A 12,361-nucleotide genomic window follows, 5' to 3' on the forward strand; every position below is an offset into this window, starting at 1 on the left:
ATTCAAATGTCATTTTATGACTTTCTGTCATATGAAAATCTGTCCACTCCCAACATCCTCTCCCTGCATAACCTTTTGTTCTCACAGTCCTTTGTTCATCCCTTTAGAACTCTCACACTGCATTTTTTTTTACCTTTGTACTTTTTCATCTTCCTTCTAGAGACAAATGGTTTAAAGGCAGGAATCATGTCTTATTTATCTTTATGTCCTCTATAGGGAACCTTAAAATGTCTCCTGAAAGTAACAGAAAAAATAATTTCCATTAACCCTTGTGTGGGATACAAAGAAGCAAACAACAATGATATTAATTACTTTATGAATAATCAAATTTGATGAAGAACATTTAAGGTTTGGGCATTTAGCTAAAGACCTGAGATGACAACTAAAGGCAGGAAAACTATGTTTGATTAATGATAAGAAGAAATTGTATAGATAGTAAGTTCTGTAGAAGTTCAGTAAACTAGTTTGGCTGGCTCACAATGGGGGAGTGTTTGAAGATAAGGCTAGAAAGTTTGGACGATTGGGTGGGGCCAGATTATGGATAACTCAGGAATTTCGACTTTATCTTGTAGCTAGTTAATGGGAAACTGATACTTTCTGTGCACAAAGATCTGATTTAGGATTATTAATAATCCTATGGCAGCAATGTATAGGATGGATTGGATATGTAAAGCAACCCAAGGCAGGAGAATGGCTTGAGGCACTATTATCTATTACCAATAATCTAGGTGTGAGTGGTAAGCAGCCTGGACCAGCAGTGAGAATGAAAAGAAAGAGACAAAAAGAATTTTAGCAAAGACCTCAAATATACTCTTTTTAAAAAAGAGGATTAAACTATTAAATTTATTACTAGGAAATGATGATATTAATATGTGAATTCTTCACAGGGCAAAAACACTGTCAGAGAATCAGACATATTAAGAAATTGAAGATATATGATGAGAGTACAATTTTCCTTACATTCTGAATTCTCTAAGTGAGGAATAAGACAGTTACTCAGATGAAGTCAAAGTTTTTCATAAACATCTGTGCAACATGATTTACCCGATTATTCTTAGCCAGGTATTTAGAAAAGAATTATCTTAGTGGGATAGGGGAAAATAGGGAAAGTATGGAGGTCACATATGGTTCCATTTCATAAATTCTAGGTTATAGAAAGTTCACATATTGCAAAAGAAAAACTTAGAAGCTTTGAATAGAGTGACTACATTGATTTGTGGTGTTAATGTCATTGGTGTTGGATTAGCAGCTGCCATAGGTAAGCAAAACTATCATATTATTATGAAAGAATTCAAAAATCCTGAATCTATATAAAAAATATGACAGTTTAGAAGAACCCTAGGTTTAGCCTGAGGTTTAAGTTAATACCTAATTTAGCTAGTGGCTTTCTTCTTTTAGCTCACTGCAAAGCTTTGTCTGTATTAGTGTTCTTTTTTACTTTCTCTTTATCAATTAGGCTATTTATGAATACCATTCTTAGCCTTTGAGTAAGTTCTCTGTCATCTATGGAAGCTAGAGTTCAAACTTTATATACTGTCATGAAATTCCATTTTTTTCTTCCCCTAATATACTATAGTAATTTTAAGTCTTTCTTCTCTACTTTCTACCCTAATATAGTATTGCAATTTTAAGCCTTTCTTTCCCCTAATATAGTATGGCAATTTTAAGCCTTTGTATGCTAATAAATTAAGAGATCATAATCAGCTTGGAGTAGCAGCTCATCTTCTGGAGGGAAAGTCCTCTGCATTACACATACAGTTAGAGAGTGGGAATGGTATTGATCCATTGATTGTTCTCCTCTTGAGACAGGTGGTGAAGAAGGCTCAGGTAAAACACAGATTTTGGGATAAGACTGGCCAGAGTCCCAATCCAGTCTAGATTTTCAATGGGCCGTGTATTATATTTGTTTGATAAGGCTGCCATAATAAAGCACTATATCCTGAGTAGCTTAAGCAACAGAAACTTATTTTCTCACAGTTCTAGAACCAGAAGTCCAAGAACAAGATGCTGTCAAAGTTGGTTTATTCTGAGGCCTCACTCCTTGGCTTATAGAGAGTCATCTTCCTGTGTCTTCACAGACTTTTCCTTCTGTAACAACCTATGTCCAAATTTCTTCTTATAAGGACCCAGTCATATTGAATTAGGGCCCATCCTCATGAACTCATTTTAACTTAATCACCTCTTTAAAGATGCTCTCTCCAAATACAGTCACATTCTGAGATACAATAAGTTAGGATTTCAACATATGAGTTTGGGGGACAGGGGACAACACGATTCAGCTTATTACAAATATCTTCAGGCAAATTCCTTATCCATTCTGTGTCTTGAGTGTTTATTTGGAATAAGCTTTGGGCGCAGTCAAGTCTGAAGAATTGCAGGTATTGACTATGAGGTAAAGACCATGCCTGACATACTCTAAATGGAGGTCATTGATCCAGCAAGAGCATATTCATAGCAATTTTTGCTTTTCACTTTTAAAGCTAAGGGTTTTCTTTCTTTTTTTTTTTTTAATAACACTAGGCTAATTTTGATATATTGACCTTCAAGGTATATAATTTTTTTAAAAAATCTGTGTTTCTCAGAGGAACTGCCAAAACCAGAATATTACAAATATAGAGATTTTTTTTTGTCTAGGTTGAAAGCATAAAAACATGAGATTTATTTAGAATTCACATACTTGGAAGTTATTGCATACCGAAATGTCATTGTGTCCTATATATCCCTATATATTGATATATATTGATTATCTCATGTCTTCTTTACACTCAACTTCCACATTAAAATAACCACTAGATCTCTTGGCATATACTTGCTAAATAAACATCTTGATAATATATTTTTTCTTCTCCATCTTCGTTGCCATCATCATGGTCTCCAGCAATGTTTCAGTGGCTGGGGTTCCAGGTCTGCATGATTGCATATGCCTCTGTTTTTCTCCCTCCAGTCCTGCCCAGTCAAATCCATGAAGTACTGCTGCAAAGCTAATGTTTAAAATTGGAAAGGAGATCACATCTCTAATATTTATAACTGACCAATCATTTGGTACTGTATATAGCAGTTGATTGGTAATGTTTTTTATACAAGGACAAAAATTGAAGATAAAATTCACATGTACAACATAATCTTAGTGGTAACAAATGCTATCACAGGTTGTTCTATAGCTAACATAGGTAGGAATGTTCTGTGCCTCACAATGCCTGATTAGCCTATGCCAACACTGGCCTACGGAATCAAGTCAAGATCCTTTTCCATACCTTCAGCAACGATTAAGATCCTTCCAGCCAGGTTCTACGTGCCCTCCAACTGTTTAGATGTCTCTAGAGTTCTTGTTGCCTCTTGGAATCCCCTTCCCTTCCTTGTTGCTCAGAACTTTCCATGAGCAGATTACTGCCTTTCTGTTTTGCCAAAGCATTTTAATGGCAGCTTTCATAGCATGTATCACAACAAACTCTAATTATTTGTTTGCTTCTTAGTCTCCCTCCCAGCCTGAGTGCTTCTCCACGAGAGGGTTTACTTGACCCTTATTTTTCTAGCACATTCAATAATGTTCTTGCAATAAACACTGTAGATGAAAAACTCAGAAGGTAAGAAGTAAGAGACATTTTCTGTATCTAAATATTTTTAGTTTTGAGCATGTTCATGAAGAAGACAGAGTACAGGAAGAAGAGAAAAAACAAGTATGAGCATGGAATAAGGAGGAGATGTGAGGAAAAAGGAGCACATAGCCTGAGCTTGTGCCTCAATCCCAGGCTTCCTTACCTGCAAACCACCAAGGCTGCACCCACAAAGAGTGGCCCGATTCCACTCACAAGTGCACTGATCTCTCTGCCCTCATGCTGCATTTCATCTGACGTGTTCTCTGTATGAATGTGGCCACCTCCCCATCTCCTCTTCTTCCCTTCATGTTTTTGAGCCCATTCCAAATCTTGCCACCTAAAGCTCAGTTGTTGAGAACCACACCTGCTGCAGCAGCTTCCCCATCATTCCAGAAAAGCCTTTGCCAGAAACTCCAAGAGAGTGGCTGGGAAGGGAGGGAGTAAGGGATAGGAAAGAAAAGTAGATTAAATGAAAGAAAAGGGTCTACAAAGTCAAGGAAGAAGGGATGAGAAAGCAAGGAGAAAATGAGAACAAAGGGAAGAAGATAAAGAAGAAAAAGAAGGGGTGGCTCACTTGGTTAAGTGCCTGCCTTCAGCTCAGATCATGATCCTGGGGTTCTGGGATCAAGCCCCACACTGGGTTCCCTGCTCCATGGGGGGAGCCTGCTTCTCCCTCTCCCTCTGTCCTTCTGCCCTGCTTATACAGGGCAATCTTGTACAATCTTAAAAGAGAGAGAGAGAGAGAGAGAGAGAGAGAGAGGAGAAAGGAGAGAAGATAAAGGTAAGGAGGAGAAAGGAAATTCACCTGGTTCACAGACTGGTTTTGCTATTCTTTGCCTGTGATTTGTAATATTGCACTTTTTTTTTTTAATTTCCATTTGGATTATTCACTTAAATCCCATTTAGCATAAAAGCAGAAAAACTATTCCTTAAATGTCCTGTAAGAATGGCATTAATTTTATACTCTGTAGAAATCACACATTGTGACTCAAGTGCATTTGACTAAAATTGTTCCAGACAAAAATTATTATGACAAAGCTCTTGGCTGTGAAAATGACTAAGTGAGTCCAAAGAGGGACTTACGGGGAAAACCATACCTTTCTAATGCCTCTGACTAAAGGGACACAGAAACCTTGATGATAAGACAGGCCACAGAACTTTCCATGGAGGTGGCGACCCAAAGCTTAACAAATAACAACAGTCTAGAACTGCCACTCGTGCTGGTGTTTCATGTACACATTTTGGATATTTTGCCACTTCTTTAGCCCTGGGTCAGAGTATTCAGATGACCACATGATGATTAAAGTTCATATTTTCTGTTATAATTCTAGGAGGAAATCGAAAGAAATTTTTCTTAATGATCTAGATAAACATCTACCTTCCCCAATACATCTCCCATTAAAATAGTTATTCTCCCCATACTGCTACATTCAATGTAAAACTGGCCAAGTAGGGCAGCCCAGGTGGCTCAGCAGTTTAGTGCCTGCCTTCGGCCCAAGGCGTGATCCTAGAGACCTGGGATCGAGTCCTATGTCAGGCTCCCTGCATGGAGCCTGTTTTTCCCTCTGCCTATGTCTCTGCCTGCCTCTCTCTCCCTCTCTCTCTCTGTGTCTCCCATGAATAAAAGAAAAAAAAAAAAAAGAACTGACCAAGTAGAGGTCTGTCTTTATAAGGAAAATGACCCAAACTTTAAAAGCTCCAAGAAATCAGATTTTGTTAATATTTTAAAGATAGCTTTTTAGTTACAGTTTCCTCAAATGTGTTATTACACATTGTATAAGCACTAACCATGTAATAAGCTCTATGCTCGGAAGCAGAAAGACAGTCCAGTTCGATAAAGGTAGAAGAAAGTTAAATGTTATCATTATCCTTTTTATTCTAAAATAGAGAATCTATATTTTAAGAACCTGAAGTATTGACATCAAGATCATTATCACGTTTAAGACAGTTGAATACTCTTGAATGGTACGTAGCAAATATTTTCTCTAAGTCAAGCGTGTGTTTGCCTAGCTGAAATAGAGTTCTCTTCTTTGGACTGGCAAATGTTGCAGGTGCAACTTGATTACCACTTTAGGAGTCTGCAGAACTGCTTCAAGAAGTAGAAGATGCTTCCAGTCACACTCAAATATGCTTGGAGGGCAACTTGTTCTTTGCCTACTACTACAGAAGTTCTCTTTAAAAAATCATTTATTTATTCATGAGAGACACGCAGAGAGAGGCAGAGACATAGGCAGAGGGAGAGACAGGCTCCCCATGGGGAACCCGATGAGGGACTCCAATCTGGTGCCCGAGACCAGGCTCTGAGTTGAAGGCAGACACCCAACCACTGAGCCACCAGGCCTCCCCAGAAGTTCTCTTAATTGAACTCTATTTGACAAACCCACCAGGTTAGTGATTTCTCATCACTCACTTTATAAATCATATGGACTGATAACCACAGTACACAGCTTTGGGTTCCTCCCAACATTTCTGTTTGTGCCATTGCATTGCATGCTTATTCGAAGTCAGTCGTGCTTGCTCCCAACTATGTTTGTGCCAACTGTACTTGTTTCTGTAACTAAGTGGTGTATAACGCAATAAAATTCAATCCCCAAAGGAGAGTTACAGTTTCTCTGAAAACTGCACTGAATATTTTGGAAAGCCTTGAAAAGGAGGGTCTCTAAATATTTCTGTTAAATTACGTGTGGGCAAGATCATTGTCAAAGATTGGGAGAAATTTTAAACATGTAGAAGAATTTTGGGTTCAGAATACTTTTCATGTCTCTGTAATTTTGGCCTCACTTTAAAGGAACCGAAATTGAGAAATCATAGATGATGAATTATGGGTGTGAGTTTATGAGAAAAACTACATGGAATTTCAGTCAGGTGGCCCATACACAAAGGAATGGCATAGTGTACATGAGAAAGATTGGAGAATAAATGCACATTTATTAGATTGAAATAAACAGTTCAAGGTGTGTACACATCCCTTTTGTGATTCTCTTTTTATAAAAGTCTTTCAATTAACCAGTGACCAACAGACCCAATTAATTTCACAGTAAAATGTGTGAACGACTAAAGGAAGTTAATGGTTTATACAGCAAAACCTACACTGGTTTCTATTCTTACTTTAGCCACTTTGAACAAGACACCTGTTCTCTCAAAATCTGGATTTCTTGTTTATGAAAAGCGGTGGCGGGGGGGAACCCCTGTCAGGTTTACTTCACAGGTTTTTTGTTCTTTTTTAGAATCAAGTGAAGTAATAAATGAAAATATTTTTAAAATTTCAAAGTACTAAAAAAGAAATATGATTCTCTAGCCTCTACCTCTGAAACCAATAATATATTATGTGTTAAATAATTGAATTTACATAAAATTTTAAAAAGAAAGAAAGGTAAGGCAAATAGATCTACTGAGCTTTAAACTCCTAATGGTAGGAGTTATGTTTTATGTAACTTTGTATTCTGAAAAAGCCCACAGAATGGTGTTTGTGGAGAGTAAAACAGTAAGTCTTTAATGAGTGAGTTAATGGAAAAATGGCCCTATTCATCTGCCACAGTGATGTGCTGCATTGCTTCCTGGTCTATCCTTTTTGACATGATGTCAGGTTGACTTAAAGAACATCTTAGAATCTGTCCTTTTTGTGGCCATTTTTGGCAATGTCTGTAGAGGAGGTATTACAGGTTTATGTGGTAACATGATAGATATTTATTAAATTGTATTTATTGTGTGAGTCAACAAATGAATGAGTGAATGACTGAAAGTGCTCAGGCTCTTATGTAACTTTTTTTGCTCACAACTTACTGTCAAAACAGTAGGAACTGGTGGTTGTTCAGTTAACTGGGTAGGCATTTGGCAAATATTTGTTAAATGGATAAATTAATATGTAAATGCAACATATGAACGTGCAGATAAACCTGTCTCTTATTTTTCAGCTTCACTGAGATTTGACTGACATACAAAATCATGTAAATTTAAGGTGTAAACGTTGATTTGATACATTTCATATTGTAATATGATTACCACCATAGCATTAGCTAACTCCTTCCTCATGTCACATAATTATCATTTATATTTTGTGGTGAGAACATTTAAAATCCATTTAAATCCACTTTCTTAGTGATTTTCAAGTATATAATATAGTATCATTATCTATGATCATGATGGTGTTCATTAGATCTCTAGAATTTATTCACTTTCTAACCATAAATTTGTACTCTTTGACCAACATCTCCCCATTTCTACCACACCCAACCCTTAGTAAACTAACATTCTCATCTCTGTTTCTATGAGTCCGGCTTCTACAGATGGTATATATAAGTGATATACGGTATTTGGCTTTCTGTGTCTGATGTACTTCACTTAGCAAAATGCCCTCAATATCAATCCATGTTTTGGCAAATGGGAGGATTTCCTTCTTAATACATACATGTTTAACAGTGAACAAGGGTTTCCTTTTCTCTACATCCTCGCCAACACTTTTAATCTTTTGTCTTTTTGATGATAACCATTCTTTTTTAAAAAAAAAAAGATTTTATTTATTTATTCATGAGAAAGAGAGAGAGAGAGAAAGAGAGAGAGAGAGAGAGAAGCAGAGATACAGGCAGAGGGAGAAGCAGGCTCCATGCAGGAAGCCTGATGTGAGACTCGATCCCGGGACTCCAGGATCCGGGCCTGAGCTGAAGGCATATGCTCATCTGCTGAGCCACCCAGGCGTCCCCTGATGATAACCATTCTAACAGGTGATAGATATATCATTGTGGTTTTGATTTGCATTTCCCTAATGTTAGTGATGTTGAGCATTTTTCCATGTACCTGTTGGCCATCTGTCAGTCTTCTTTTGAAAAATGTCTATTCAGTCCCTCTGCCTGTTCTAAACTGGATTCTTTGTTTTTTGTTATTGGATTATTGAATTATGTGAATTTTTTAATACGTATATTTTTATTGGAGTTCGATTTGCCAACATATAGTATAACACCCAGTGCTCATCCCATCAGGTGCCCCTCTCAATGCCTGTCACCCAGTCATCCCATACCTCCGCCCACCTCCCCTTCACTACCCCTTGTTCGTTTCCCAGAGTTAGGAGTCTCTCATGTTTTGTCTCCCTCTCTAATTTTTCCCACTCATTTTCTATCCTTTCCCCTATAATCCCTTTCACTATTTTTGATTCTTTATGTATTTTAGATAGTAACCCCTCATTAGATACCTGGTTCACAAATATTTTCTCCCATTCAGTAGACTATCTTTTAATTTTGTTGATGGTTTCCTTTGCTGTGCAGAAACTTTTTAGTTTGATGTGTCCCACTTGTTTATGTTTGCCCTTTTTTACTTGTGCTTTTGGTGTGCAAAATATTGTTGCCAAGACCAATGTCAAGGAGCTCTTCTCCTATGCTTACTTCTAGGAGTTTTATAATTGTGGTCTTCATTTAAATCTAATCTATTTCAAGTTATTTTTTGTAAGTGGTGTAAGATAGAGGTCCAGTTTCACTTTTATGCATGTGGTTATCTAGTTTTCCTAATGTTATTTATTGAAGAGATTATTCTTTCTCCATTGAGTAACCTTGGCTCCTTTATCAAGTATTAGTTGATCACATTTATAGGAGTTTATTTCTGAGCTCTTCAATCTGTTCTTTTGGCTTATGTATCCATTCTTATACTGATACCATACTGTTTTGATTTCTACAGCTGTAATCAAGAAGTATGATGCTTTCAGTTTTGTCTTTTTTCTCAGGATTGTCTTGACTATTCAGGGTCTTCCATTACTCCATATATATTTTAGGATATTTTTTCCTCTTCCTGTGAAGAATGCTATTGGAATTTTAATAGGAATTACATTGTATTATAAATGGGTTTAGATTGTATGGCTATTTTAACAATATTAATTTTTTGATCCATTAACATGGGATATCTTTTCATCTGTCTCTTTTTCAATTTTTTAAATCAGTCTTGTAGCTTTCAACATGTATATTTTTCAAAGATAAACCTATCTTAAGGTCATAAGGTGATTTAAAACTATTTGCTATTAATTGTAAAAAATACCTTTTTAACATTATGACTTCCATCATGCACAGGATAAAAAAAATCAAACAGTTCAAAAAGTTATATAATGAAAAGCAAGTATCCTCCACAGACCATATTTTAGACTTATACGTTATAGAAACCTTTCTATAAGTTACTAGTTAAAGTTAACTAAAAAAGTTAACTTTTTGTGTATCCTTTCAGAAATAGTATATGCCCTATAGAAATGTATTTTTATAACATACACACACATACATCTATATATTTATATTTATATCTGTATCTATTTATCGATAGAGAGAAAGAGAGAGAAATAAAGATATCCAAGGCTGAGACATAAGCATACTGAAAACACATCTTTCCTTTTTAAAAAAAAAAATTTTAAGATTATTTATTTATTTATTCATGAGAGACAGAGAGAGAGAGGCAGAGACACAGGCAGAAGGGAGAAGCAGTCTCCATGCAGGGAGCCTGACGTGGGACTCGATCCTGGGTCTCCAGGATCAGGCCCTGGGCTGAAGGCAGCACTAAACCACTGAGCCACCCGGGCTGCCCCACATCTTTCCTTTTAAATTTAACAATGCATCATAGAAATTTTTTGTTGTCAGCGTACATGGATCTATGCCATCTTGTATAATAGTTTTACTTTTATTTACTTAACTGTTTTCCACTGATGGATATTTAGTTTGTTTGGTATTCTTTATTATTCTGAACACTGTTGCAATGAACTCCTTTGTGTATATGCATACATGTGTGCATGTACACACACACACACACACACACACACACACTTGTTTATATGCCTGAGTGCATCTGTAGAATGAATTGTTAGAAGTAGAATTTTTGGGTTAAAAGGATTTATCCCCAAAAGGCAGAGAAACTGGCTTATTAAATTTATTTTTCAGTTTTAATAATATTTGGGAATATCAGTTCTGCCAAGAAAAATAATCAATGGATTTATTTTCCCCTTAAAGTTAAATTGGACATTGAAGACACTTGGCATCTAAGATGGGATAATATTAGGCTCAGGTCTATACATTGAACCTTCTGATTTTCAGTGTAGGAAAGACTTTATGGACAATCTAAAAGACTTGCTAGAATAAGAGTGTTAAGGGGACCATCTTATTCTCTTTGGAAAATTCATCTCAAACATGATAGAATTGATAAAAATGTTTTTCTTTCAGACTTGTGTCACATTTTTTTTTTTTTTGTCCTGTGGATGAGTTTCTATCAGTTTTTTTCCAAAGAGAAAGTAATAATTACTGATTTTCTTCAACTTTCCCTCTCTCCCTGACTTATTTTTGTATTGCTTTAGCATAATAGGAATCATGAGGAAATTTAAATGCATTTACCTATTCAACAGAGAAGAAATATTCATACATGGGAATACTAATGTGTATTGACAAATACAACTAATCAACAATTAAGAGTATGATTTTCACTTTGAATAAAAATAGCTTAAAATACATCAACAATTTGAGTTAAAATTGGTACAGAAACTAATCCTTCTATAAATATAATAAGTTCTTGAGAGATACTCGAGAGAAATATTTAAAATGAATTTATTAGTAGTACTACTTTTTAGAGTAATTAGCCTAGAGTTGTGTCCACAAGCATAGAGGGGGAAAAATAATGCAGATCTATTCCATCCAAAGCTGTTATTTGTTATTTATTTAGATTTGTTGTTTTCAGCCCTGGCTGCACATTAAAACTATCAAGAACTTTTGAAAAATGTCAATATTCAACCAGAACAATTAAATCAGAATCTCAGGCTGACGGAGGGGAGTGGCAGGCTTCCACACTTTTTAAAACTTTGCTGGTGATTCTAATATGCATTCAGGTTTACAACTATTGGTTACATAAAGGTAAGAAGTAGGAGTTTAGAATAAAGCACTTCCTGATAACTATCAGGACACCAAAGTGAGTGAGATAGGCTACTTCTCTCACTGTGTGCAAAGTTACGAAGGAATTTACTCCAAGAATTTAACATTTTTCTGGAACTTTCAACAAATTCAAGAATGTATAGGTGGGAAACAGCAGATTTAAGGGTCACATTAGTGAGAGAGCTGGTGCTATGCTGGAATCTTCATCTTCTTTCTGTGAGAGAGCTATGGTGAATGCTACCTTCTTTTCAAACATAGAGAAAAGTACTTTAATGGGTACACTCAAAGACCCATCTATTTGTTTTCTGCATTGGGAGACACAAGACCACTATCTGATCCATGCACAAGAAAGCTTAATCAAGCATAGACCGAAATCTGTTTTCTATCAGCCAATTGCTCTGTCAGTGGAATCAAAAGTTCTGTAGTATGGGAACCATCCTGCCTCTCAGAGTTTGTCAGGGCAAGAAAGCCATTAATATTTTCCTGTAGAGAATGGCAGTGGCATGGGAGAGGGATCCTGCATGGTTCCTGACCAGCATGGTAGACAGGAAAGGTGAGCCAAACTTAACAGAAAGAGCATTGGAGGTATATCCTCAGACAGAAAGTATGAGTTGCAGGTGATCACTCAGAATAAAGAATAAAGATGTATCTTCTTGGGTGAGCAGAAGAGCAGAACCCACAAAGCCCACAAAAGCCACCTATGAGAAAGAATAAAAAATTATCTTCCAGGACTGTATTTTAACCAGCTACCATGTAGAAAGCCTGAAACCATCCAGCTCAAGTAAAAATTAGCCTGTTCCTTGTCTTTATTTCCCTCTGCTACAGTAAGACGTAGATAGTAGAAGAGCTAGCAGATACAGGAGGAAGAGAGTGGAGAGAGGAGGA

At 36.4% G+C, this 12,361-nt stretch overlaps 1 long non-coding RNA gene across 1 annotated transcript in view; it reads right to left on the reverse strand.

Annotated features, from left to right (window-relative positions):
- LOC111094521 overlaps window positions 1-12,361 on the reverse strand; it is a 306,613-nt gene that overhangs the window by 23,345 nt on the left and 270,907 nt on the right. The window contains exon 6 of the long non-coding RNA XR_005385708.1: window positions 134-234. This is a non-coding gene — a long non-coding RNA (uncharacterized LOC111094521). The remainder of the gene's footprint in view (window positions 1-133; window positions 235-12,361) is intronic.

Source organism: Canis lupus, chromosome 38, assembly GCF_011100685.1.
Source record: "Canis lupus familiaris isolate Mischka breed German Shepherd chromosome 38, alternate assembly UU_Cfam_GSD_1.0, whole genome shotgun sequence".
In the NCBI taxonomy this organism is placed as follows: domain Eukaryota; kingdom Metazoa; phylum Chordata; class Mammalia; order Carnivora; family Canidae; genus Canis; species Canis lupus.